This window comes from Festucalex cinctus, unplaced genomic scaffold (genome assembly GCF_051991245.1).
Source record: "Festucalex cinctus isolate MCC-2025b unplaced genomic scaffold, RoL_Fcin_1.0 HiC_scaffold_22, whole genome shotgun sequence".
In the NCBI taxonomy this organism is placed as follows: domain Eukaryota; kingdom Metazoa; phylum Chordata; class Actinopteri; order Syngnathiformes; family Syngnathidae; genus Festucalex; species Festucalex cinctus.
The window spans coordinates 600,657-625,464 of record NW_027520269.1 but is presented as its reverse complement, the minus strand read 5'-3'; positions in this window follow the sequence as shown (position 1 = coordinate 625,464).

Here is a 24,808-nt window from a genome sequence, read left to right as displayed (position 1 = left end):
ATTGCTTGGGCACCTGTTAATTTTTAAGATTTTGACACATTCAGCTCAAATGTACAATCATGCGCTACAAACGCATTTAAAGCAATAAAAAGGTGATTATGGCTGTCAAACCTAAACCAAACGTTGTGCACTCAAATCTTTTGCTATATTTAGTTTATTTTGGCATCCGGATGATGATTCTAGCATGAAATTGCTTGGGCACCTGTTAATTTTTAAGATTTTGACACATTCAGCTCAAATGTACACAATTGCTGATTATGGCTGTCAAATCTAAACCAAACGTTGTGCACTCAAATCTTTTGCTGTATTTAGTTTATTTTGGCATCCGGATGATGATTCTAGCATGAAATTGCTTGGGCACCTGTTAATTTTTAAGATTTTGACACATTCAGCTCAAATGTACAATCATGCGCTACAAACGCATTTAAAGCAATAAAAAGGTGATTATGGCTGTCAAACCTAAACCAAACGTTGTGCACTCAAATCTTTTGCTATATTTAGTTTATTTTGGCATCCGGATGATGATTCTAGCATGAAATTGCTTGGGCACCTGTTAATTTTTAAGATTTTGACACATTCAGCTCAAATGTACACAATTGCTGATTATGGCTGTCAAATCTAAACCAAACGTTGTGCACTCAAATCTTTTGCTGTATTTAGTTTATTTTGGCATCCGGATGATGATTCTAGCATGAAATTGCTTGGGCACCTGTTAATTTTTAAGATTTTGACACATTCAGCTCAAATGTACACAATTGCTGATTATGGCTGTCAAATCTAAACCAAACGTTGTGCACTCAAATCTTTTGCTGTATTTAGTTTATTTTGGCATCCGGATGATGATTCTAGCATGAAATTGCTTGGGCACCTGTTAATTTTTAAGATTTTGACACATTCAGCTCAAATGTACAATCATGCGCTACAAACGCATTTAAAGCAATAAAAAGGTGATTATGGCTGTCAAACCTAAACCAAACGTTGTGCACTCAAATCTTTTGCTGTATTTAGTTTATTTTGGCATCCGGATGATGATTCTAGCATGAAATTGCTTGGGCACCTGTTAATTTTTAAGATTTTGACACATTCAGCTCAAATGTACAATCATGCGCTACAAACGCATTTAAAGCAATAAAAAGGTGATTATGGCTGTCAAACCTAAACCAAACGTTGTGCACTCAAATCTTTTGCTGTATTTAGTTTATTTTGGCATTCGGATGATGATTCTAGCATGAAATTGCTTGGGCACCTATTAATTTTTAAGATTTTGACACATTCAGCTCAAATGTACACAATTGCTGATTATGGCTGTCAAATCTAAACCAAACGTTGTGCACTCAAATCTTTTGCTGTATTTAGTTTGTTTTGGCCTCCGGATGATGATTCTAGCATGAAATTGCTTGGGCACCTGTTAATTTTTAAGATTTTGACACATTCAGCTCAAATGTACAATCATGCGCTACAAACGCATTTAAAGCAATAAAAAGGTGATTATGGCTGTCAAACCTAAACCAAACGTTGTGCACTCAAATCTTTTGCTATATTTAGTTTATTTTGGCATCCGAATGATGATTCTAGCATGAAATTGCTTGGGCACCTGTTAATTTTTAAGATTTTGACACATTCAGCTCAAATGTACACAATTGCTGATTATGGCTGTCAAAGCTAAACCAAACGTTGTGCACTCAAATCTTTTGCTGTATTTAGTTTATTTTGGCATCCGGATGATGATTCTAGCATGAAATTGCTTGGGCACCTGTTAATTTTTAAGATTTTGACACATTCAGCTCAAATGTACAATCATGCGCTACAAACGCATGTAAAGCAATAAAAAGGTGATTATGGCTGTCAAACCTAAACCAAACGTTGTGCACTCAAATCTTTTGCTGTATTTAGTTTATTTTGGCATCCGGATGATGATTCTAGCATGAAATTGCTTGGGCACCTGTTAATTTTTAAGATTTTGACACATTCAGCTCAAATGTGCAATCATGCGCTACAAACGCATTTAAAGCAATAAAAAGGTGATTATGGCTGTCAAACCTAAACCAAACGTTGTGCACTCAAATCTTTTGCTATATTTAGTTTATTTTGGCATCCGGATGATGATTCTAGCATGAAATTGCTTGGGCACCTGTTAATTTTTAAGATTTTGACACATTCAGCTCAAATGTACACAATTGCTGATTATGGCTGTCAAATCTAAACCAAACGTTGTGCACTGAAATCTTTTGCTATATTTAGTTTATTTTGGCATCCGGATGATGATTCTAGCATGAAATTGCTTGGGCACCTGTTAATTTTTAAGATTTTGACACATTCAGCTCAAATGTACAATCATGCGCTAAAAACGCATTTAAAGCAATAAAAAGGTGATTATGGCTGTCAAACCTAAACCAAACGTTGTGCACTCAAATCTTTTGCTGTATTTAGTTTATTTTGGCATCCGGATGATGATTCTAGCATGAAATTGCTTGGGCACCTGTTAATTTTTAAGATTTTGACACATTCAGCTCAAATGTACACAATTGCTGATTATGGCTGTCAAATCTAAACCAAACGTTGTGCACTCAAATCTTTTGCTGTATTTAGTTTATTTTGGCATCCGGATGATGATTCTAGCATGAAATTGCTTGGGCACCTGTTAATTTTTAAGATTTTGACACATTCAGCTCAAATGTACAATCATGCGCTAAAAACGCATTTAAAGCAATAAAAAGGTGATTATGGCTGTCAAACCTAAACCAAACGTTGTGCACTCAAATCTTTTGCTGTATTTAGTTTATTTTGGCATCCGGATGATGATTCTAGCATGAAATTGCTTGGGCACCTGTTAATTTTTAAGATTTTGACACATTCAGCTCAAATGTACACAATTGCTGATTATGGCTGTCAAATCTAAACCAAACGTTGTGCACTCAAATCTTTTGCTGTATTTAGTTTATTTTGGCATCCGGATGATGATTCTAGCATGAAATTGCTTGGGCACCTGTTAATTTTTAAGATTTTGACACATTCAGCTCAAATGTACAATCATGCGCTACAAACGCATTTAAAGCAATAAAAAGGTGATTATGGCTGTCAAACCTAAACCAAACGTTGTGCACTCAAATCTTTTGCTATATTTAGTTTATTTTGGCATCCGGATGATGATTCTAGCATGAAATTGCTTGGGCACCTGTTAATTTTTAAGATTTTGACACATTCAGCTCAAATGTACACAATTGCTGATTATGGCTGTCAAATCTAAACCAAACGTTGTGCACTCAAATCTTTTGCTGTATTTAGTTTATTTTGGCATCCGGATGATGATTCTAGCATGAAATTGCTTGGGCACCTGTTAATTTTTAAGATTTTGACACATTCAGCTCAAATGTACAATCATGCGCTACAAACGCATTTAAAGCAATAAAAAGGTGATTATGGCTGTCAAACCTAAACCAAACGTTGTGCACTCAAATCTTTTGCTATATTTAGTTTATTTTGGCATCCGGATGATGATTCTAGCATGAAATTGCTTGGGCACCTGTTAATTTTTAAGATTTTGACACATTCAGCTCAAATGTACACAATTGCTGATTATGGCTGTCAAATCTAAACCAAACGTTGTGCACTCAAATCTTTTGCTGTATTTAGTTTATTTTGGCATCCGGATGATGATTCTAGCATGAAATTGCTTGGGCACCTGTTAATTTTTAAGATTTTGACACATTCAGCTCAAATGTACAATCATGCGCTACAAACGCATTTAAAGCAATAAAAAGGTGATTATGGCTGTCAAACCTAAACCAAACGTGTGCACTCAAATCTTTTGCTGTATTTAGTTTATTTTGGCATCCGGATGATGATTCTAGCATGAAATTGCTTGGGCACCTGTTAATTTTTAAGATTTTGACACATTCAGCTCAAATGTACACAATTGCTGATTATGGCTGTCAAATCTAAACCAAACGTTGTGCACTGAAGTCTTTTGCTATATTTAGTTTATTTTGGCATCCGGATGATGATTCTAGCATGAAATTGCTTGGGCACCTGTTAATTTTTAAGAGTTTGACACATTCAGCTCAAATGTACAATCATGCGCTAAAAACGCATTTAAAGCAATAAAAAGGTGATTATGGCTGTCAAACCTAAACCAAACGTTGTGCACTCAAATCTTTTGCTGTATTTAGTTTATTTTGGCATCCGGATGATGATTCTAGCATGAAATTGCTTGGGCACCTGTTAATTTTTAAGATTTTGACACATTCAGCTCAAATGTACACAATTGCTGATTATGGCTGTCAAATCTAAACCAAACGTTGTGCACTCAAATCTTTTGCTGTATTTAGTTTATTTTGGCATCCGGATGATGATTCTAGCATGAAATTGCTTGGGCACCTGTTAATTTTTAAGATTTTGACACATTCAGCTCAAATGTACAATCATGCGCTACAAACGCATGTAAAGCAATAAAAAGGTGATTATGGCTGTCAAACCTAAACCAAACGTTGTGCACTCAAATCTTTTGCTGTATTTAGTTTATTTTGGCATCCGGATGATGATTCTAGCATGAAATTGCTTGGGCACCTGTTAATTTTTAAGATTTTGACACATTCAGCTCAAATGTACACAATTGCTGATTATGGCTGTCAAATCTAAACCAAACGTTGTGCACTCAAATCTTTTGCTGTATTTAGTTTATTTTGGCATCCGGATGATGATTCTAGCATGAAATTGCTTGGGCACCTGTTAATTTTTAAGATTTTGACACATTCAGCTCAAATGTACAATCATGCGCTACAAACGCATTTAAAGCAATAAAAAGGTGATTATGGCTGTCAAACCTAAACCAAACGTTGTGCACTCAAATCTTTTGCTGTATTTAGTTTATTTTGGCATCCGGATGATGATTCTAGCATGAAATTGCTTGGGCACCTGTTAATTTTTAAGATTTTGACACATTCAGCTCAAATGTACACAATTGCTGATTATGGCTGTCAAATCTAAACCAAACGTTGTGCACTCAAATCTTTTGCTGTATTTAGTTTATTTTGGCATCCGGATGATGATTCTAGCATGAAATTGCTTGGGCACCTGTTAATTTTTAAGATTTTGACACATTCAGCTCAAATGTACAATCATGCGCTACAAACGCATTTAAAGCAATAAAAAGGTGATTATGGCTGTCAAACCTAAACCAAACGTTGTGCACTCAAATCTTTTGCTATATTTAGTTTATTTTGGCATCCGGATGATGATTCTAGCATGAAATTGCTTGGGCACCTGTTAATTTTTAAGATTTTGACACATTCAGCTCAAATGTACACAATTGCTGATTATGGCTGTCAAATCTAAACCAAACGTTGTGCACTGAAATCTTTTGCTATATTTAGTTTATTTTGGCATCCGGATGATGAGTCTAGCATGAAATTGCTTGGGCACCTGTTAATTTTTAAGATTTTGACACATTCAGCTCAAATGTACAATCATGCGCTAAAAACGCATTTAAAGCAATAAAAAGGTGATTATGGCTGTCAAACCTAAACCAAACGTTGTGCACTCAAATCTTTTGCTGTATTTAGTTTATTTTGGCATCCGGATGATGATTCTAGCATGAAATTGCTTGGGCACCTGTTAATTTTTAAGATTTTGACACATTCAGCTCAAATGTACACAATTGCTGATTATGGCTGTCAAATCTAAACCAAACGTTGTGCACTCAAATCTTTTGCTGTATTTAGTTTATTTTGGCATCCGGATGATGATTCTAGCATGAAATTGCTTGGGCACCTGTTAATTTTTAAGATTTTGACACATTCAGCTCAAATGTACAATCATGCGCTACAAACGCATTTAAAGCAATAAAAAGGTGATTATGGCTGTCAAACCTAAACCAAACGTTGTGCACTCAAATCTTTTGCTATATTTAGTTTATTTTGGCATCCGGATGATGATTCTAGCATGAAATTGCTTGGGCACCTGTTAATTTTTAAGATTTTGACACATTCAGCTCAAATGTACACAATTGCTGATTATGGCTGTCAAATCTAAACCAAACGTTGTGCACTCAAATCTTTTGCTGTATTTAGTTTATTTTGGCATCCGGATGATGATTCTAGCATGAAATTGCTTGGGCACCTGTTAATTTTTAAGATTTTGACACATTCAGCTCAAATGTACAATCATGCGCTACAAACGCATTTAAAGCAATAAAAAGGTGATTATGGCTGTCAAACCTAAACCAAACGTTGTGCACTCAAATCTTTTGCTATATTTAGTTTATTTTGGCATCCGGATGATGATTCTAGCATGAAATTGCTTGGGCACCTGTTAATTTTTAAGATTTTGACACATTCAGCTCAAATGTACACAATTGCTGATTATGGCTGTCAAATCTAAACCAAACGTTGTGCACTCAAATCTTTTGCTGTATTTAGTTTATTTTGGCATCCGGATGATGATTCTAGCATGAAATTGCTTGGGCACCTGTTAATTTTTAAGATTTTGACACATTCAGCTCAAATGTACAATCATGCGCTACAAACGCATTTAAAGCAATAAAAAGGTGATTATGGCTGTCAAACCTAAACCAAACGTTGTGCACTCAAATCTTTTGCTGTATTTAGTTTATTTTGGCATTCGGATGATGATTCTAGCATGAAATTGCTTGGGCACCTATTAATTTTTAAGATTTTGACACATTCAGCTCAAATGTACAATCATGCGCTACAAACGCATTTAAAGCAATAAAAAGGTGATTATGGCTGTCAAACCTAAACCAAACGTTGTGCACTCAAATCTTTTGCTATATTTAGTTTATTTTGGCATCCGGATGATGATTCTAGCATGAAATTGCTTGGGCACCTGTTAATTTTTAAGATTTTGACACATTCAGCTCAAATGTACACAATTGCTGATTATGGCTGTCAAATCTAAACCAAACGTTGTGCACTCAAATCTTTTGCTGTATTTAGTTTATTTTGGCATCCGGATGATGATTCTAGCATGAAATTGCTTGGGCACCTGTTAATTTTTAAGATTTTGACACATTCAGCTCAAATGTACAATCATGCGCTACAAACGCATTTAAAGCAATAAAAAGGTGATTATGGCTGTCAAACCTAAACCAAACGTTGTGCACTCAAATCTTTTGCTATATTTAGTTTATTTTGGCATCCGGATGATGATTCTAGCATGAAATTGCTTGGGCACCTGTTAATTTTTAAGATTTTGACACATTCAGCTCAAATGTACACAATTGCTGATTATGGCTGTCAAATCTAAACCAAACGTTGTGCACTCAAATCTTTTGCTGTATTTAGTTTATTTTGGCATCCGGATGATGATTCTAGCATGAAATTGCTTGGGCACCTGTTAATTTTTAAGATTTTGACACATTCAGCTCAAATGTACAATCATGCGCTACAAACGCATTTAAAGCAATAAAAAGGTGATTATGGCTGTCAAACCTAAACCAAACGTTGTGCACTCAAATCTTTTGCTATATTTAGTTTATTTTGGCATCCGGATGATGATTCTAGCATGAAATTGCTTGGGCACCTGTTAATTTTTAAGATTTTGACACATTCAGCTCAAATGTACACAATTGCTGATTATGGCTGTCAAATCTAAACCAAACGTTGTGCACTCAAATCTTTTGCTGTATTTAGTTTATTTTGGCATCCGGATGATGATTCTAGCATGAAATTGCTTGGGCACCTGTTAATTTTTAAGATTTTGACACATTCAGCTCAAATGTACAATCATGCGCTACAAACGCATTTAAAGCAATAAAAAGGTGATTATGGCTGTCAAACCTAAACCAAACGTGTGCACTCAAATCTTTTGCTGTATTTAGTTTATTTTGGCATCCGGATGATGATTCTAGCATGAAATTGCTTGGGCACCTGTTAATTTTTAAGATTTTGACACATTCAGCTCAAATGTACACAATTGCTGATTATGGCTGTCAAATCTAAACCAAACGTTGTGCACTCAAATCTTTTGCTGTATTTAGTTTATTTTGGCATCCGGATGATGATTCTAGCATGAAATTGCTTGGGCACCTGTTAATTTTTAAGATTTTGACACATTCAGCTCAAATGTACAATCATGCGCTACAAACGCATTTAAAGCAATAAAAAGGTGATTATGGCTGTCAAACCTAAACCAAACGTTGTGCACTCAAATCTTTTGCTATATTTAGTTTATTTTGGCATCCGGATGATGATTCTAGCATGAAATTGCTTGGGCACCTGTTAATTTTTAAGATTTTGACACATTCAGCTCAAATGTACACAATTGCTGATTATGGCTGTCAAATCTAAACCAAACGTTGTGCACTGAAGTCTTTTGCTATATTTAGTTTATTTTGGCATCCGGATGATGATTCTAGCATGAAATTGCTTGGGCACCTGTTAATTTTTAAGATTTTGACACATTCAGCTCAAATGTACAATCATGCGCTAAAAACGCATTTAAAGCAATAAAAAGGTGATTATGGCTGTCAAACCTAAACCAAACGTTGTGCACTCAAATCTTTTGCTGTATTTAGTTTATTTTGGCATCCGGATGATGATTCTAGCATGAAATTGCTTGGGCACCTGTTAATTTTTAAGATTTTGACACATTCAGCTCAAATGTACACAATTGCTGATTATGGCTGTCAAATCTAAACCAAACGTTGTGCACTCAAATCTTTTGCTGTATTTAGTTTATTTTGGCATCCGGATGATGATTCTAGCATGAAATTGCTTGGGCACCTGTTAATTTTTAAGATTTTGACACATTCAGCTCAAATGTACAATCATGCGCTACAAACGCATTTAAAGCAATAAAAAGGTGATTATGGCTGTCAAACCTAAACCAAACGTTGTGCACTCAAATCTTTTGCTGTATTTAGTTTATTTTGGCATCCGGATGATGATTCTAGCATGAAATTGCTTGGGCACCTGTTAATTTTTAAGATTTTGACACATTCAGCTCAAATGTACAATCATGCGCTACAAACGCATTTAAAGCAATAAAAAGGTGATTATGGCTGTCAAACCTAAACCAAACGTTGTGCACTCAAATCTTTTGCTATATTTAGTTTATTTTGGCATCCGGATGATGATTCTAGCATGAAATTGCTTGGGCACCTGTTAATTTTTAAGATTTTGACACATTCAGCTCAAATGTACACAATTGCTGATTATGGCTGTCAAATCTAAACCAAACGTTGTGCACTGAAATCTTTTGCTATATTTAGTTTATTTTGGCATCCGGATGATGATTCTAGCATGAAATTGCTTGGGCACCTGTTAATTTTTAAGATTTTGACACATTCAGCTCAAATGTACAATCATGCGCTACAAACGCATTTAAAGCAATAAAAAGGTGATTATGGCTGTCAAACCTAAACCAAACGTTGTGCACTCAAATCTTTTGCTGTATTTAGTTTATTTTGGCATTCGGATGATGATTCTAGCATGAAATTGCTTGGGCACCTATTAATTTTTAAGATTTTGACACATTCAGCTCAAATGTACACAATTGCTGATTATGGCTGTCAAATCTAAACCAAACGTTGTGCACTCAAATCTTTTGCTGTATTTAGTTTGTTTTGGCCTCCGGATGATGATTCTAGCATGAAATTGCTTGGGCACCTGTTAATTTTTAAGATTTTGACACATTCAGCTCAAATGTACAATCATGCGCTACAAACGCATTTAAAGCAATAAAAAGGTGATTATGGCTGTCAAACCTAAACCAAACGTTGTGCACTCAAATCTTTTGCTATATTTAGTTTATTTTGGCATCCGAATGATGATTCTAGCATGAAATTGCTTGGGCACCTGTTAATTTTTAAGATTTTGACACATTCAGCTCAAATGTACACAATTGCTGATTATGGCTGTCAAATCTAAACCAAATGTTGTGCACTGAAATCTTTTGCTATATTTAGTTTATTTTGGCATCCGGATGATGATTCTAGCATGAAATTGCTTGGGCACCTGTTAATTTTTAAGATTTTGACACATTCAGCTCAAATGTACAATCATGCGCTAAAAACGCATTTAAAGCAATAAAAAGGTGATTATGGCTGTCAAACCTAAACCAAACGTTGTGCACTCAAATCTTTTGCTATATTTAGTTTATTTTGGCATCCGGATGATGATTCTAGCATGAAATTGCTTGGGCACCTGTTAATTTTTAAGATTTTGACACATTCAGCTCAAATGTACACAATTGCTGATTATGGCTGTCAAAGCTAAACCAAACGTTGTGCACTCAAATCTTTTGCTGTATTTAGTTTATTTTGGCATCCGGATGATTATTCTAGCATGAAATTGCTTGGGCACCTGTTAATTTTTAAGATTTTGACACATTCAGCTCAAATGTACAATCATGCGCTACAAACGCATTTAAAGCAATAAAAAGGTGATTATGGCTGTCAAACCTAAACCAAACGTTGTGCACTCAAATCTTTTGCTGTATTTAGTTTATTTTGGCATCCGGATGATGATTCTAGCATGAAATTGCTTGGGCACCTGTTAATTTTTAAGATTTTGACACATTCAGCTCAAATGTGCAATCATGCGCTACAAACGCATTTAAAGCAATAAAAAGGTGATTATGGCTGTCAAACCTAAACCAAACGTTGTGCACTCAAATCTTTAGCTATATTTAGTTTATTTTGGCATCCGGATGATGATTCTAGCATGAAATTGCTTGGGCACCTGTTAATTTTTAAGATTTTGACACATTCAGCTCAAATGTACACAATTGCTGATTATGGCTGTCAAAGCTAAACCAAACGTTGTGCACTCAAATCTTTTGCTGTATTTAGTTTATTTTGGCATCCGGATGATTATTCTAGCATGAAATTGCTTGGGCACCTGTTAATTTTTAAGATTTTGACACATTCAGCTCAAATGTACAATCATGCGCTACAAACGCATTTAAAGCAATAAAAAGGTGATTATGGCTGTCAAACCTAAACCAAACGTTGTGCACTCAAATCTTTTGCTGTATTTAGTTTATTTTGGCATCCGGATGATGATTCTAGCATGAAATTGCTTGGGCACCTGTTAATTTTTAAGATTTTGACACATTCAGCTCAAATGTGCAATCATGCGCTACAAACGCATTTAAAGCAATAAAAAGGTGATTATGGCTGTCAAACCTAAACCAAACGTTGTGCACTCAAATCTTTTGCTATATTTAGTTTATTTTGGCATCCGGATGATGATTCTAGCATGAAATTGCTTGGGCACCTGTTAATTTTTAAGATTTTGACACATTCAGCTCAAATGTACACAATTGCTGATTATGGCTGTCAAATCTAAACCAAACGTTGTGCACTGAAGTCTTTTGCTATATTTAGTTTATTTTGGCATCCGGATGATGATTCTAGCATGAAATTGCTTGGGCACCTGTTAATTTTTAAGATTTTGACACATTCAGCTCAAATGTACAATCATGCGCTAAAAACGCATTTAAAGCAATAAAAAGGTGATTATGGCTGTCAAACCTAAACCAAACGTTGTGCACTCAAATCTTTTGCTGTATTTAGTTTATTTTGGCATCCGGATGATGATTCTAGCATGAAATTGCTTGGGCACCTGTTAATTTTTAAGATTTTGACACATTCAGCTCAAATGTACACAATTGCTGATTATGGCTGTCAAATCTAAACCAAACGTTGTGCACTCAAATCTTTTGCTGTATTTAGTTTATTTTGGCATCCGGATGATGATTCTAGCATGAAATTGCTTGGGCACCTGTTAATTTTTAAGATTTTGACACATTCAGCTCAAATGTACAATCATGCGCTACAAACGCATTTAAAGCAATAAAAAGGTGATTATGGCTGTCAAACCTAAACCAAACGTTGTGCACTCAAATCTTTTGCTATATTTAGTTTATTTTGGCATCCGGATGATGATTCTAGCATGAAATTGCTTGGGCACCTGTTAATTTTTAAGATTTTGACACATTCAGCTCAAATGTACACAATTGCTGATTATGGCTGTCAAATCTAAACCAAACGTTGTGCACTCAAATCTTTTGCTGTATTTAGTTTATTTTGGCATCCGGATGATGATTCTAGCATGAAATTGCTTGGGCACCTGTTAATTTTTAAGATTTTGACACATTCAGCTCAAATGTACAATCATGCGCTACAAACGCATTTAAAGCAATAAAAAGGTGATTATGGCTGTCAAACCTAAACCAAACGTTGTGCACTCAAATCTTTTGCTATATTTAGTTTATTTTGGCATCCGGATGATGATTCTAGCATGAAATTGCTTGGGCACCTGTTAATTTTTAAGATTTTGACACATTCAGCTCAAATGTACACAATTGCTGATTATGGCTGTCAAATCTAAACCAAACGTTGTGCACTCAAATCTTTTGCTGTATTTAGTTTATTTTGGCATCCGGATGATGATTCTAGCATGAAATTGCTTGGGCACCTGTTAATTTTTAAGATTTTGACACATTCAGCTCAAATGTACAATCATGCGCTACAAACGCATTTAAAGCAATAAAAAGGTGATTATGGCTGTCAAACCTAAACCAAACGTGTGCACTCAAATCTTTTGCTGTATTTAGTTTATTTTGGCATCCGGATGATGATTCTAGCATGAAATTGCTTGGGCACCTGTTAATTTTTAAGATTTTGACACATTCAGCTCAAATGTACACAATTGCTGATTATGGCTGTCAAATCTAAACCAAACGTTGTGCACTCAAATCTTTTGCTGTATTTAGTTTATTTTGGCATCCGGATGATGATTCTAGCATGAAATTGCTTGGGCACCTGTTAATTTTTAAGATTTTGACACATTCAGCTCAAATGTACAATCATGCGCTACAAACGCATTTAAAGCAATAAAAAGGTGATTATGGCTGTCAAACCTAAACCAAACGTTGTGCACTCAAATCTTTTGCTATATTTAGTTTATTTTGGCATCCGGATGATGATTCTAGCATGAAATTGCTTGGGCACCTGTTAATTTTTAAGATTTTGACACATTCAGCTCAAATGTACACAATTGCTGATTATGGCTGTCAAATCTAAACCAAACGTTGTGCACTGAAGTCTTTTGCTATATTTAGTTTATTTTGGCATCCGGATGATGATTCTAGCATGAAATTGCTTGGGCACCTGTTAATTTTTAAGATTTTGACACATTCAGCTCAAATGTACAATCATGCGCTAAAAACGCATTTAAAGCAATAAAAAGGTGATTATGGCTGTCAAACCTAAACCAAACGTTGTGCACTCAAATCTTTTGCTGTATTTAGTTTATTTTGGCATCCGGATGATGATTCTAGCATGAAATTGCTTGGGCACCTGTTAATTTTTAAGATTTTGACACATTCAGCTCAAATGTACACAATTGCTGATTATGGCTGTCAAATCTAAACCAAACGTTGTGCACTCAAATCTTTTGCTGTATTTAGTTTATTTTGGCATCCGGATGATGATTCTAGCATGAAATTGCTTGGGCACCTGTTAATTTTTAAGATTTTGACACATTCAGCTCAAATGTACAATCATGCGCTACAAACGCATTTAAAGCAATAAAAAGGTGATTATGGCTGTCAAACCTAAACCAAACGTTGTGCACTCAAATCTTTTGCTGTATTTAGTTTATTTTGGCATCCGGATGATGATTCTAGCATGAAATTGCTTGGGCACCTGTTAATTTTTAAGATTTTGACACATTCAGCTCAAATGTACAATCATGCGCTACAAACGCATTTAAAGCAATAAAAAGGTGATTATGGCTGTCAAACCTAAACCAAACGTTGTGCACTCAAATCTTTTGCTATATTTAGTTTATTTTGGCATCCGGATGATGATTCTAGCATGAAATTGCTTGGGCACCTGTTAATTTTTAAGATTTTGACACATTCAGCTCAAATGTACACAATTGCTGATTATGGCTGTCAAATCTAAACCAAACGTTGTGCACTGAAATCTTTTGCTATATTTAGTTTATTTTGGCATCCGGATGATGATTCTAGCATGAAATTGCTTGGGCACCTGTTAATTTTTAAGATTTTGACACATTCAGCTCAAATGTACAATCATGCGCTACAAACGCATTTAAAGCAATAAAAAGGTGATTATGGCTGTCAAACCTAAACCAAACGTTGTGCACTCAAATCTTTTGCTGTATTTAGTTTATTTTGGCATTCGGATGATGATTCTAGCATGAAATTGCTTGGGCACCTATTAATTTTTAAGATTTTGACACATTCAGCTCAAATGTACACAATTGCTGATTATGGCTGTCAAATCTAAACCAAACGTTGTGCACTCAAATCTTTTGCTGTATTTAGTTTGTTTTGGCCTCCGGATGATGATTCTAGCATGAAATTGCTTGGGCACCTGTTAATTTTTAAGATTTTGACACATTCAGCTCAAATGTACAATCATGCGCTACAAACGCATTTAAAGCAATAAAAAGGTGATTATGGCTGTCAAACCTAAACCAAACGTTGTGCACTCAAATCTTTTGCTATATTTAGTTTATTTTGGCATCCGAATGATGATTCTAGCATGAAATTGCTTGGGCACCTGTTAATTTTTAAGATTTTGACACATTCAGCTCAAATGTACACAATTGCTGATTATGGCTGTCAAATCTAAACCAAATGTTGTGCACTGAAATCTTTTGCTATATTTAGTTTATTTTGGCATCCGGATGATGATTCTAGCATGAAATTGCTTGGGCACCTGTTAATTTTTAAGATTTTGACACATTCAGCTCAAATGTACAATCATGCGCTAAAAACGCATTTAAAGCAATAAAAAGGTGATTATGGCTGTCAAACCTAAACCAAACGTTGTGCACTCAAATCTTTTGCTATATTTAGTTTATTTTGGCATCCGGATGATGATTCTAGCATGAAATTGCTTGGGCACCTGTTAATTTTTAAGATTTTGACACATTCAGCTCAAATGTACACAATTGCTGATTATGGCTGTCAAAGCTAAACCAAACGTTGTGCACTCAAATCTTTTGCTGTATTTAGTTTATTTTGGCATCCGGATGATTATTCTAGCATGAAATTGCTTGGGCACCTGTTAATTTTTAAGATTTTGACACATTCAGCTCAAATGTACAATCATGCGCTACAAACGCATTTAAAGCAATAAAAAGGTGATTATGGCTGTCAAACCTAAACCAAACGTTGTGCACTCAAATCTTTTGCTGTATTTAGTTTATTTTGGCATCCGGATGATGATTCTAGCATGAAATTGCTTGGGCACCTGTTAATTTTTAAGATTTTGACACATTCAGCTCAAATGTACACAATTGCTGATTATGGCTGTCAAATCTAAACCAAACGTTGTGCACTCAAATCTTTTGCTGTATTTAGTTTATTTTGGCATCCGGATGATGATTCTAGCATGAAATTGCTTGGGCACCTGTTAATTTTTAAGATTTTGACACATTCAGCTCAAATGTACAATCATGCGCTACAAACGCATTTAAAGCAATAAAAAGGTGATTATGGCTGTCAAACCTAAACCAAACGTTGTGCACTCAAATCTTTTGCTGTATTTAGTTTATTTTGGCATCCGGATGATGATTCTAGCATGAAATTGCTTGGGCACCTGTTAATTTTTAAGATTTTGACACATTCAGCTCAAATGTACAATCATGCGCTACAAACGCATTTAAAGCAATAAAAAGGTGATTATGGCTGTCAAACCTAAACCAAACGTTGTGCACTGAAATCTTTTGCTATATTTAGTTTATTTTGGCATCCGGATGATGATTCTAGCATGAAATTGCTTGGGCACCTGTTAATTTTTAAGATTTTGACACATTCAGCTCAAATGTACAATCATGCGCTACAAACGCATTTAAAGCAATAAAAAGGTGATTATGGCTGTCAAACCTAAACCAAACGTTGTGCACTCAAATCTTTTGCTGTATTTAGTTTATTTTGGCATTCGGATGATGATTCTAGCATGAAATTGCTTGGGCACCTATTAATTTTTAAGATTTTGACACATTCAGCTCAAATGTACACAATTGCTGATTATGGCTGTCAAATCTAAACCAAACGTTGTGCACTCAAATCTTTTGCTGTATTTAGTTTGTTTTGGCCTCCGGATGATGATTCTAGCATGAAATTGCTTGGGCACCTGTTAATTTTTAAGATTTTGACACATTCAGCTCAAATGTACAATCATGCGCTACAAACGCATTTAAAGCAATAAAAAGGTGATTATGGCTGTCAAACCTAAACCAAACGTTGTGCACTCAAATCTTTTGCTATATTTAGTTTATTTTGGCATCCGAATGATGATTCTAGCATGAAATTGCTTGGGCACCTGTTAATTTTTAAGATTTTGACACATTCAGCTCAAATGTACACAATTGCTGATTATGGCTGTCAAATCTAAACCAAATGTTGTGCACTGAAATCTTTTGCTATATTTAGTTTATTTTGGCATCCGGATGATGATTCTAGCATGAAATTGCTTGGGCACCTGTTAATTTTTAAGATTTTGACACATTCAGCTCAAATGTACAATCATGCGCTAAAAACGCATTTAAAGCAATAAAAAGGTGATTATGGCTGTCAAACCTAAACCAAACGTTGTGCACTCAAATCTTTTGCTATATTTAGTTTATTTTGGCATCCGGATGATGATTCTAGCATGAAATTGCTTGGGCACCTGTTAATTTTTAAGATTTTGACACATTCAGCTCAAATGTACACAATTGCTGATTATGGCTGTCAAAGCTAAACCAAACGTTGTGCACTCAAATCTTTTGCTGTATTTAGTTTATTTTGGCATCCGGATGATTATTCTAGCATGAAATTGCTTGGGCACCTGTTAATTTTTAAGATTTTGACACATTCAGCTCAAATGTACAATCATGCGCTACAAACGCATTTAAAGCAATAAAAAGGTGATTATGGCTGTCAAACCTAAACCAAACGTTGTGCACTCAAATCTTTTGCTGTATTTAGTTTATTTTGGCATCCGGATGATGATTCTAGCATGAAATTGCTTGGGCACCTGTTAATTTTTAAGATTTTGACACATTCAGCTCAAATGTGCAATCATGCGCTACAAACGCATTTAAAGCAATAAAAAGGTGATTATGGCTGTCAAACCTAAACCAAACGTTGTGCACTCAAATCTTTTGCTATATTTAGTTTATTTTGGCATCCGGATGATGATTCTAGCATGAAATTGCTTGGGCACCTGTTAATTTTTAAGATTTTGACACATTCAGCTCAAATGTACAAATTGCTGATTATGGCTGTCAAATCTAAACCAAACGTTGTGCACTGAAATCTTTTGCTATATTTAGTTTATTTTGGCATCCGGATGATGATTCTAGCATGAAATTGCTTGGGCACCTGTTAATTTTTAAGATTTTGACACATTCAGCTCAAATGTACAATCATGCGCTAAAAACGCATTTAAAGCAATAAAAAGGTGATTATGGCTGTCAAACCTAAACCAAACGTTGTGCACTCAAATCTTTTGCTGTATTTAGTTTATTTTGGCATCCGGATGATGATTCTAGCATGAAATTGCTTGGGCACCTGTTAATTTTTAAGATTTTGACACATTCAGCTCAAATGTACGCAATTGCTGATTATGGCTGTCAAATCTAAACCAAACGTTGTGCACTCAAATCTTTTGCTGTATTTAGTTTATTTTGGCATCCGGATGATGATTCTAGCATGAAATTGCTTGGGCACCTGTTAATTTTTAAGATTTTGACACATTCAGCTCAAATGTACAATCATGCGCTACAAACGCATTTAAAGCAATAAAAAGGTGATTATGGCTGTCAAACCTAAACCAAACGTTGTGCACTCAAATCTTTTGCTGTATTTAGTTTATTTTGGCATCCGGATGATGATTCTAGCATGAAATTGCTTGGGCACCTGTTAATTTTTAAGATTTTGACACATTCAGCTCAAATGTACACAATTGCTGATTATGGCTGTCAAATCTAAACCAAACGTTGTGCACTCAAATCTTTTGCTGTATTTAGTTTATTTTGGCATCCGGATGATGATTCTAGCATGAAATTGCTTGGGCACCTGTTAATTTTTAAGATTTTGACACATTCAGCTCAAATGTACAATCATGCGCTACAAACGCATTTAAAGCAATAAAAAGGTGATTATGGCTGTCAAACCTAAACCAAACGTTGTGCACTCAAATCTTTTGCTATATTTAGTTTATTTTGGCATCCGGATGATGATTCTAGCATGAAATTGCTTGGGCACCTGTTAATTTTTAAGATTTTGACACATTCAGCTCAAATGTACACAATTGCTGATTATGGCTGTCAAATCTAAACCAAACGTTGTGCACTGAAATCTTTTGCTATATTTAGTTTATTTTGACATCCGGATGATGATTCTAGCATGAAATTGCTTGGGCACCTGTTAATTTTTAAGATTTTGACACATTCAGCTCAAATGTACAATCATGCGCTAAAAACGCATTTAAAGCAATAAAAAGGTGATTATGGCTGTCAAACCTAAACCAAACGTTGTGCACTCAAATCTTTTGCTATATTTAGTTTATTTTGGCATCCGGATGATGATTCTAGCATGAAATTGCTTGGGCACCTGTTAATTTTTAAGATTTTGACACATTCAGCTCAAATGTACAATCATGCGCTACAAACGCATTTAAAGCAATAAAAAGGTGATTATGGCTGTCAAACCTAAACCAAACGTTGTGCATTCAAATCTTTTGCTATATTTAGTTTATTTTGGCATCCGGATGATGATTCTAGCATGAAATTGCTTGGGCACCTGTTAATTTTTAAGATTTTGACACATTCAGCTCAAATGTACACAATTGCTGATTATGGCTGTCAAATCTAAACCAAACGTTGTGCACTGAAATCTTTTGCTATATTTAGTTTATTTTGGCATCCGGATGATGATTCTAGCATGAAATTGCTTGGGCACCTGTTAATTTTTAAGATTTTGACACATTCAGCTCAAATGTACAATCATGCGCTAAAAACGCATTTAAAGCAATAAAAAGGTGATTATGGCTGTCAAACCTAAACCAAACGTTGTGCACTCAAATCTTTTGCTGTATTTAGTTTATTTTGGCATCCGGATGATGATTCTAGCATGAAATTGCTTGGGCACCTGTTAATTTTTAAGATTTTGACACATTCAGCTCAAATGTACACAATTGCTGATTATGGCTGTCAAATCTAAACCAAACGTTGTGCACTCAAATCTTTTGCTGTATTTAGTTTATTTTGGCATCCGGATGATGATTCTAGCATGAAATTGCTTGGGCACCTGTTAATTTTTAAGATTTTGACACATTCAGCTCAAATGTACAATCATGCGCTAAAAACGCATTTAAAGCAATAAAAAGGTGATTATGGCTGTCAAACCTAAACCAAACGTTGTGCACTCAAATCTTTTGCTATATTTAGTTTATTTTGGCATCCGGATGATGATTCTAGCATGAAATTGCTTGGGCACCTGTTAATTTTTAAGATTTTGACACATTCAGCTCAAATGTACACAATTGCTGATTATGGCTGTCAAAGCTAAACCAAACGTTGTGCACTCAAATCTTTTGCTGTATTTAGTTTATTTTGGCATCCGGATGATTATTCTAGCATGAAATTGCTTGGGCACCTGTTAATTTTTAAGATTTTGACACATTCAGCTCAAATGTACAATCATGCGCTACAAACGCATTTAAAGCAATAAAAAGGTGATTATGGCTGTCAAACCTAAACCAAACGTTGTGCACTCAAATCTTTTGCTGTATTTAGTTTATTTTGGCATCCGGATGATGATTCTAGCATGAAATTGCTTGGGCACCTGTTAATTTTTAAGATTTTGACACATTCAGCTCAAATGTGCAATCATGCGCTACAAACGCATTTAAAGCAATAAAAAGGTGATTATGGCTGTCAAACCTAAACCAAACGTTGTGCACTCAAATCTTTTGCTATATTTAGTTTATTTTGGCATCCGGATGATGATTCTAGCATGAAATTGCTTGGGCACCTGTTAATTTTTAAGATTTTGACACATTCAGCTCAAATGTACAAATTGCTGATTATGGCTGTCAAATCTAAACCAAACGTTGTGCACTGAAATCTTTTGCTATATTTAGTTTATTTTGGCATCCGGATGATGATTCTAGCATGAAATTGCTTGGGCACCTGTTAATTTTTAAGATTTTGACACATTCAGCTCAAATGTACAATCATGCGCTAAAAACGCATTTAAAGCAATAAAAAGGTGATTATGGCTGTCAAACCTAAACCAAACGTTGTGCACTCAAATCTTTTGCTGTATTTAGTTTATTTTGGCATCCGGATGATGATTCTAGCATGAAATTGCTTGGGCACCTGTTAATTTTTAAGATTTTGACACATTCAGCTCAAATGTACACAATTGCTGATTATGGCTGTCAAATCTAAACCAAACGTTGTGCACTCAAATCTTTTGCTGTATTTAGTTTATTTTGGCATCCGGATGATGATTCTAGCATGAAATTGCTTGGGCACCTGTTAATTTTTAAGATTTTGACACATTCAGCTCAAATGTACAATCATGCGCTACAAACGCATTTAAAGCAATAAAAAGGTGATTATGGCTGTCAAACCTAAACCAAACGTTGTGCACTCAAATCTTTTGCTGTATTTAGTTTATTTTGGCATCCGGATGATGATTCTAGCATGAAATTGCTTGGGCACCTGTTAATTTTTAAGATTTTGACACATTCAGCTCAAATGTACACAATTGCTGATTATGGCTGTCAAATCTAAACCAAACGTTGTGCACTCAAATCTTTTGCTGTATTTAGTTTATTTTGGCATCCGGATGATGATTCTAGCATGAAATTGCTTGGGCACCTGTTAATTTTTAAGATTTTGACACATTCAGCTCAAATGTACACAATTGCTGATTATGGCTGTCAAATCTAAACCAAACGTTGTGCACTGAAATCTTTTGCTATATTTAGTTTATTTTGGCATCCGGATGATGATTCTAGCATGAAATTGCTTGGGCACCTGTTAATTTTTAAGATTTTGACACATTCAGCTCAAATGTACAATCATGCGCTACAAACGCATTTAAAGCAATAAAAAGGTGATTATGGCTGTCAAACCTAAACCAAACGTTGTGCACTCAAATCTTTTGCTGTATTTAGTTTATTTTGGCATTCGGATGATGATTCTAGCATGAAATTGCTTGGGCACCTATTAATTTTTAAGATTTTGACACATTCAGCTCAAATGTACACAATTGCTGATTATGGCTGTCAAATCTAAACCAAACGTTGTGCACTCAAATCTTTTGCTGTATTTAGTTTGTTTTGGCCTCCGGATGATGATTCTAGCATGAAATTGCTTGGGCACCTGTTAATTTTTAAGATTTTGACACATTCAGCTCAAATGTACAATCATGCGCTACAAACGCATTTAAAGCAATAAAAAGGTGATTATGGCTGTCAAACCTAAACCAAACGTTGTGCACTCAAATCTTTTGCTATATTTAGTTTATTTTGGCATCCGAATGATGATTCTAGCATGAAATTGCTTGGGCACCTGTTAATTTTTAAGATTTTGACACATTCAGCTCAAATGTACACAATTGCTGATTATGGCTGTCAAATCTAAACCAAATGTTGTGCACTGAAATCTTTTGCTATATTTAGTTTATTTTGGCATCCGGATGATGATTCTAGCATGAAATTGCTTGGGCACCTGTTAATTTTTAAGATTTTGACACATTCAGCTCAAATGTACAATCATGCGCTAAAAACGCATTTAAAGCAATAAAAAGGTGATTATGGCTGTCAAACCTAAACCAAACGTTGTGCACTCAAATCTTTTGCTATATTTAGTTTATTTTGGCATCCGGATGATGATTCTAGCATGAAATTGCTTGGGCACCTGTTAATTTTTAAGATTTTGACACATTCAGCTCAAATGTACACAATTGCTGATTATGGCTGTCAAAGCTAAACCAAACGTTGTGCACTCAAATCTTTTGCTGTATTTAGTTTATTTTGGCATCCGGATGATTATTCTAGCATGAAATTGCTTGGGCACCTGTTAATTTTTAAGATTTTGACACATTCAGCTCAAATGTACAATCATGCGCTACAAACGCATTTAAAGCAATAAAAAGGTGATTATGGCTGTCAAACCTAAACCAAACGTTGTGCACTCAAATCTTTTGCTGTATTTAGTTTATTTTGGCATCCGGATGATGATTCTAGCATGAAATTGCTTGGGCACCTGTTAATTTTTAAGATTTTGACACATTCAGCTCAAATGTGCAATCATGCGCTACAAACGCATTTAAAGCAATAAAAAGGTGATTATGGCTGTCAAACCTAAACCAAACGTTGTGCACTCAAATCTTTTGCTATATTTAGTTTATTTTGGCATCCGGATGATGATTCTAGCATGAAATTGCTTGGGCACCTGTTAATTTTTAAGATTTTGACACATTCAGCTCAAATGTACACAATTGCTGATTATGGCTGTCAAAGCTAAACCAAACGTTGTGCACTCAAATCTTTTGCTGTATTTAGTTTATTTTGGCATCCGGATGATTATTCTAGCATGAAATTGCTTGGGCACCTGTTAATTTTTAAGATTTTGACACATTCAGCTCAAATGTACAATCATGCGCTACAAACGCATTTAAAGCAATAAAAAGGTGATTATGGCTGTCAAACCTAAACCAAACGTTGTGCACTCAAATCTTTTGCTGTATTTAGTTTATTTTGGCATCCGGATGATGATTCTAGCATGAAATTGCTTGGGCACCTGTTAATTTTTAAGATTTTGACACATTCAGCTCAAATGTGCAATCATGCGCTACAAACGCATTTAAAGCAATAAAAAGGTGATTATGGCTGTCAAACCTAAACCAAACGTTGTGCACTCAAATCTTTTGCTATATTTAGTTTATTTTGGCATCCGGATGATGATTCTAGCATGAAATTGCTTGGGCACCTGTTAATTTTTAAGATTTTGACACATTCAGCTCAAATGTACACAATTGCTGATTATGGCTGTCAAATCTAAACCAAACGTTGTGCACTGAAGTCTTTTGCTATATTTAGTTTATTTTGGCATCCGGATGATGATTCTAGCATGAAATTGCTTGGGCACCTGTTAATTTTTAAGATTTTGACACATTCAGCTCAAATGTACAATCATGCGCTAAAAACGCATTTAAAGCAATAAAAAGGTGATTATGGCTGTCAAACCTAAACCAAACGTTGTGCACTCAAATCTTTTGCTGTATTTAGTTTATTTTGGCATCCGGATGATGATTCTAGCATGAAATTGCTTGGGCACCTGTTAATTTTTAAGATTTTGACACATTCAGCTCAAATGTACACAATTGCTGATAATGGCTGTCAAATCTAAACCAAACGTTGTGCACTCAAATCTTTTGCTGTATTTAGTTTATTTTGGCATCCGGATGATGATTCTAGCATGAAATTGCTTGGGCACCTGTTAATTTTTAAGATTTTGACACATTCAGCTCAAATGTACAATCATGCGCTACAAACGCATTTAAAGCAATAAAAAGGTGATTATGGCTGTCAAACCTAAACCAAACGTTGTGCACTCAAATCTTTTGCTGTATTTAGTTTATTTTGGCATCCGGATGATGATTCTAGCATGAAATTGCTTGGGCACCTGTTAATTTTTAAGATTTTGACACATTCAGCTCAAATGTACACAATTGCTGATTATGGTTGTCAAATCTAAACCAAACGTTGTGCACTCAAATCTTTTGCTGTATTTAGTTTATTTTGGCATCCGGATGATGATTCTAGCATGAAATTGCTTGGGCACCTGTTAATTTTTAAGATTTTGACACATTCAGCTCAAATGTACAATCATGCGCTACAAACGCATTTAAAGCAATAAAAAGGTGATTATGGCTGTCAAACCTAAACCAAACGTTGTGCACTCAAATCTTTTGCTATATTTAGTTTATTTTGGCATCCGGATGATGATTCTAGCATGAAATTGCTTGGGCACCTGTTAATTTTTAAGATTTTGACACATTCAGCTCAAATGTACACAATTGCTGATTATGGCTGTCAAATCTAAACCAAACGTTGTGCACTGAAATCTTTTGCTATATTTAGTTTATTTTGGCATCCGGATGATGATTCTAGCATGAAATTGCTTGGGCACCTGTTAATTTTTAAGATTTTGACACATTCAGCTCAAATGTACAATCATGCGCTACAAACGCATTTAAAGCAATAAAAAGGTGATTATGGCTGTCAAACCTAAACCAAACGTTGTGCACTCAAATCTTTTGCTGTATTTAGTTTATTTTGGCATTCGGATGATGATTCTAGCATGAAATTGCTTGGGCACCTATTAATTTTTAAGATTTTGACACATTCAGCTCAAATGTACACAATTGCTGATTATGGCTGTCAAATCTAAACCAAACGTTGTGCACTCAAATCTTTTGCTGTATTTAGTTTGTTTTGGCCTCCGGATGATGATTCTAGCATGAAATTGCTTGGGCACCTGTTAATTTTTAAGATTTTGACACATTCAGCTCAAATGTACAATCATGCGCTACAAACGCATTTAAAGCAATAAAAAGGTGATTATGGCTGTCAAACCTAAACCAAACGTTGTGCACTCAAATCTTTTGCTATATTTAGTTTATTTTGGCATCCGAATGATGATTCTAGCATGAAATTGCTTGGGCACCTGTTAATTTTTAAGATTTTGACACATTCAGCTCAAATGTACACAATTGCTGATTATGGCTGTCAAATCTA